Genomic DNA, 6,000 nt, shown 5'->3' on the forward strand with positions numbered 1-6,000 from the left:
GTAGAGGCAGCATGTCTCACCATTTCTGCAGGAGCATATCAACGAGTTTTTGAGTCCATGCGTTGTCGAGTTCCTGCACTACGCAGGATGAAAGGAGGTTCGATGCGACATTAGGAGGAATCCCTTGGCTTTTGTCACCTCAGTGAACATGGTAATACCACATTAAACATATTTTGTTCCACAATTTCCAAGTCTCTTATCGTTTCATAAGAGTGTAGTTACGTTTCTATATCCTACCTACAATAATATCAATTTTAAAGTTGGTAAGAATATTTATTGTTCACTGGGCGATGATGGGACGGTGAGTGCTGTAATATGGAACAGTTAATTGTGTTTAACAGACTACTTATTGATTGTCTAGTTTTCTGCACTAACACCAGCAACAGAAAATACTAAATGTCGAAAAAATTCCTTTCGAGAATGTACGTCACACTGTAACCTTAACTCAGCCAAGAAACCTGGCACGAATGATTAACCTAGTATGAAGTATCGCCTCTGTCACCAGTTCTGTTCAACACTGCCCTGGAATAAGTGAGACGTGCAGTTGGTCGCCAGAGGGCGATGGAAATCGTTAGAGGTGCATTTGCAGATGATGTGGTAATTGTGGACGGAATTATGTATGAGGCAACACGAGAGGCAACTCGATTTATCCTAGTAGGGACCAAATTAGGATTACTGACCAACTATCAGAAAACAAAGAATATGGTACCCTCTCGTCGACAAAACGATGTGGACGCCACAAGTACAGACGGTCACAGTTTTGAAAAAGTCGAAACATTCAAATACCTGGTGTCAATACTGTCTATTAAAAGTGAGATATAGATGGAAATTCCACAAAGAATAGTAAACGTGAACCGGGTGTACTACAGCATGAACACTTACACAAGTTAAGGAAAGCGTCCAGAGGAAGAGAGGTACACCGGTTATGTCAGATGATTGTGAGACATGGGCAACTACATAGACAACGGACTGCATCTGACAGGAAGATTTTAAGAAAACTGTGTATTCCGGCATATAATACAGAAACTGAAAGATGGGAAAGAAGGCACAATAATGATTTGTATCGGTGCTTTAAGAAAACTGATATTGAGACAGTTATTTCAAGAACAAGACAGCAGTTGGCAGGACATGCTCTCGGAGATGAGGACATTTTCCTTAACAAAGTATTTGTACATCAGCCAACTGGTAGACGTCAAAAAGGTCGTCCGCGAACGACATGGAGAGACCCCGGAAGAAACAGACCCAATAGCCACGACTGAGGACGCCCGAGACGGAAGTAAATGAGCAAACATATGTAATCAATTTTTATGATATTACTGTTGTGTTTAGTCATGATTCTGGATTGGATGTGTTGTTCACTTCTTTACGTTTTACGTTTATGTAGTTGTATATTTCTATCTTCTACTGTGGATCAAAATGGCCTGTTTATGAGCAATAAATGATGATGATGTTGATAATGACTGCACTGTTACACACATATCAACGGGTCCACGTGTCGTGAATGCTGCCGACCAAATATAATTCAAATCTCTTGCCCAGCGTGGGTAAATCGCGAACAGCAGCGATAATCCGCAAAATATTATCGGCAGGCAGAGATTATTTTTATTGCTGGGCACGGCTTAAACAGCCGATACTGCATTACTATCAATACTTCACACGTCAACACGCAGACAGAAGAGAGAATAAATATAACAAAAATGCCAAAAACAAAAAAAATATCTGTGACATGTGAAGATCTGAGGTACTCACAAAATCATTTCTTTTCAATACAGAGTTATTGCAGCGGCACTGTCTCTCCTTTGCCTGTATATGCAGGAAACAGGCGTACTTTTCTGATGGTTACTAAAATCTCAGTGAACCTGTGTGTCTCACAAACATGGCGAGTCCAGTTTGCAATGGCACCCTGTAAGGTCTCAGGCAAATCCAACACCTTCCATGAAAACCCTGACATGATAAGCAAATCCAGTAGTATGTCACATAGCTCCGAATAAATCGTGACATTGAATTAACCAAAGTAAAACGAGTAACGAGTGAGCAAATGTAATACCACAGACTAACACAAGAATGCCTAAATGCATGTCGTATCTTCCCACCATGAGACCGACGCAGTTCCGAGGGGAAAAACGAGAACAGAAGCCGAGAGCAGAACCGTGTTAAGCTAGAAGGCCCTACGATAAGGGACGGACTGGACACCCACGTCGCCAGCTAACCACTAGGACAACGCCAGCTGCAAGTTTTAGCGTGAGACTTTTTCGCGTCTCTGTTACGTCAGGGACCACCCCCAGCCCATGTTAAAAGCTAGAGCCTTCCAGAAAAACAGTATGGATCTTACGATAACACAAAAAGGGCCACACCACCCGCAAGTTTTAGCGTGAGACTTTTTCGCGTCTCTGTTACGTTAGAACCACCCCTCAGCCCATGTTAAAAGATAGAGCCCTCCAGAAAAACAGTATAGATCTTACGATAACGCTAAAAGGACCACATCAGCTGCAAGTTTTAGCGTGTGACTTTTTCACGTCTCTGTTACGTTGCAAACTTTACAAAACATTGCCCCACCACGAAAAGTATAACGTTTCTCATTGGATAGACAGAATTTTTGTAGGCGGAACTTGTTAACATTGAGACCCTGATTGGGCAGATGAAAATACAGCCAGATAGTTTTTTTAACCAACTTTTGTAAATGGTAGTAAGGATAAGTTAGTTAGTTCCCAGACGGTTAGCTAGATGGTTGCTGCGCCGGCCGCCGCCCCCTGACGAACACCAACAAGGTAATGAACGCACGCGATGCCGCATAACAGCGCATAAAGCTTCACTCAGAACTGCAGAAGTCTCATCTGTTACACCCCCTTTTTGCGTAATACTAGTGTCGATCGAAAATTAAAGCTCATGGTGTTCGCAATTGCCACTTGAAGTAAAAATCTGAAACGCGATGATTTTTCTATTACATAGTTATTGAGAAGCCACATCAGCCACTGTAATTTATGGCAAGTTAGATAAGTAATTAAAGATAATTGAGGGTCACTGTAGACCAGGTTGATAGTTTTCTCTTTTGTGAAACTTAATTTAAACCTAGATTATAGATGTGATATGGCATAGATCATCCTTCGATCCATTGTAGAACTTGGAAACCCATTCAGGGAATATTAGTTCACATTTTTGTTGAACACAGTTGGTTTTTACCATCCTGTATTAAAACACTTCCTTTTATCAATAGCGCAATTTATAAACAATGTTTTGTGAGAAGAATAAAATTTCCGATGGTAAACTTAACTGCTTTTTCGACGTTATTTTATCAGCTAACTAAAAATAGGAAAGCCTTGAACCCCTTCCACTAAATTAAGATTCTTTTACAGGGAGTGCAGTGGAGCTGACACTGAGATCATTTAGTATTTGTTTATATCATCGCTAGTCTCACTGAACTCTTATGAATTCTACATGTCATGTGTGGTCTGGCGTCTCCTTACCAGTAACAGGTCCCAGGTTCAAACTAGTCAATCCCCTAAAAAACACGCTCAGAGCGTCGTTGCGCGAAAGTGGTAGGGAGACACGATATAGAACGAACAGACACCACCCAGAATGTTAGAACCCAGCATGTAAGCCATTTTCCATAATTTTCTAGTGCTGTTTGTAACATAGCCCTGCCCGCTTTCGCAGGTACATGGAATATCGGAGACGTCGCTGCTATAGGATTAAGAGATGATGTGCGGCGCCGTGTGGCTGGCTCCATTTAAACGCTGAGATCCCTACGTCATACACCGATATCGTCCACGGTATTCGTATGTGATCTACAGCTCTCAAAGGCGACCCATACTCTAAAATACCGAGTGCTTAATTCCAGTGTGAGACAGTTTCAGTTTTCCTCTCCACAGGTGCATTGCAAAGAATGTTACACGTCTATTAGAGACTGATTAATTAGGTACTCATTCAGAGTACTCGACTTTTAAGAAAAGGGCGCGACTATAACAGGGAAAGATTAAGAAAAAGAGCTCGTCCGATTGCTTTTTGAAGAATTGTACACGCATGGAAGAGAGAAGTATTGGTTTCCCGCATAAGTTCGTAGCGTTTTTCCATAAGTTTAATAAACACAACGGATATGCATAACAGAGATATTAGTCATCAAAACTACAATTTCTTTCATTGAACCGCTGCACGATCGGTGGCTCGGGCCACACCTCCTGGAACACAATCTTTGACGTAAATGAGGCGTGGCACGTTTGCCGCGAGTGCCGTTGAGGGCGTTTGGAACCTCCCCTTAGAAAAATTGTACATGACTGTGCTTAAACTGACACACAATATTTTTGGCGCAACGCAATCTGACTTTCAATAATCCCTACAAAAGAATGGCCCTGACTAACATTAACCTATACCTTTCACATATCACTTACCTCACCAAAAATCTTCGTTACTCGAACTACTGCAATACAGCGAGCACCACTACTGCCAGCTAAATAAAAGATTCAAACTACGGAAGGCACTAACTATTGATAGGCACAGTTAGCAAATGAAAGATTTTAATAGAGAACAAACAAAGTATTTACCTTAATACTCATAATATATATAGCAGTTCATGACATCCAGTCTTACAAATTACAAAACTCCGCCATCTCTCTCCCCACGTCCACCACTGCTGGCGGCTCACCTCCAACTGCCAACGCTACGCGCCGCTAACAGCCAACTGCCGCTGCCCAACACTACAATGGCAGACAACAATGCAAATCAGCCACAGACTACACACAGCACAGCCAGTGATTTTCAGAGCGCTACGTGGTGTTACCAATAAAGAAAAAACCTAAACAGCCTACTTGCATGTTCTTTCAGGAGAGGCGAACAGTGAAGCAGCAGGGACACCTCAGGTCTGCGGGTAACGGGCTGCCTGTTTGTTCCACCGCTTGTGTGACTTCCAAGCTGGTCTGGCTGAGCCTCTTCCGGACACGAGGGACTTGCACTGGAAACGGGAGTAGACACATCACTCGTTAGGCTTACCAGGTCTGGAGGCGGAAGGTGGGTCGTCGTCAGCCACACATTTGCAGGCGGCTTAAAGTTTTTCCGCTTTTCGTCGTACCACAAGGGCATTGTATGCTCGGTGACCTACCTTTAGATCGTTGCTTCGTTGCCGAGACCACGCAGCATTCGTAAAGACTGATGATCTCCCAGGATACGAGCGTGATAGTTGTGACCTGTTCGCTTCTTGCACCTGTTTGTGCCGTGCTCCTTCTATATCGGACTCGTTTCAACCTTCTCTTGTTGTTGCTCTCTTCGGTTCCTGCGCCTGACCAGGCGATTTGAGGAGCGTTTTGCTTATATCAAAACATAATAGCTTCCATTTGGTAACCGTCATAAGAGTTGTTGCTTGGTTGTACCTTTGAAATTATTGGAGTTTTGTAAACTTCTTTTATGTTCAATGTGTCATTATTCATGACGTTCAAAATATATTTTTGCCTGCTACGTTACGCACTAAACTGCCAAGTCCCTTTCTTTAGTTAGTTGGAGCCGACAAGTCTACGCGCGTTAATGGTACAAATCTTGTTGCGTGTATTTTCGTTGGTTATACTTACAAGCCAAGCCTGTGTTTGCGTAGGTGAGGTTCATCAGCCAACCGTTCGCTTCTATCTTCCACCTTTGTTTTCCGTCCCGCGCGGCTCTTAAATATTTACCGTTTTCGCCTCGTGGCGTAATTTATCTCGGTTGGCCACTGAATTTCTTTGCTATCAGGTGTAAGTGGAGACTGTTGCACTGGCCAGTTACCTTATTATCTTTATTGTTTTGTCTGCGCTGCCAGTTTGTAATCTGATGGCTCGGGTTTCTACTCGTTTCAGATGCGTATCGGGCCTGCCCTAAGTAAATTTGGCTCCTTTCATCCGGATCACACTTACCCGACGCGTGGTGGCTTCGTATATAGCAGCTTTGTTTGTTTCATTTTAATTAACTGCTTTTTAAGTAAACCTGAATTACTTGTTGTATCTTAGTCAAACACGTTCTAAAGATGTCTGTGGCCTGACT

This window comes from Schistocerca gregaria, chromosome 2, assembly GCF_023897955.1.
Source record: "Schistocerca gregaria isolate iqSchGreg1 chromosome 2, iqSchGreg1.2, whole genome shotgun sequence".
Classification (NCBI taxonomy): Eukaryota; Metazoa; Arthropoda; class Insecta; order Orthoptera; family Acrididae; genus Schistocerca; species Schistocerca gregaria.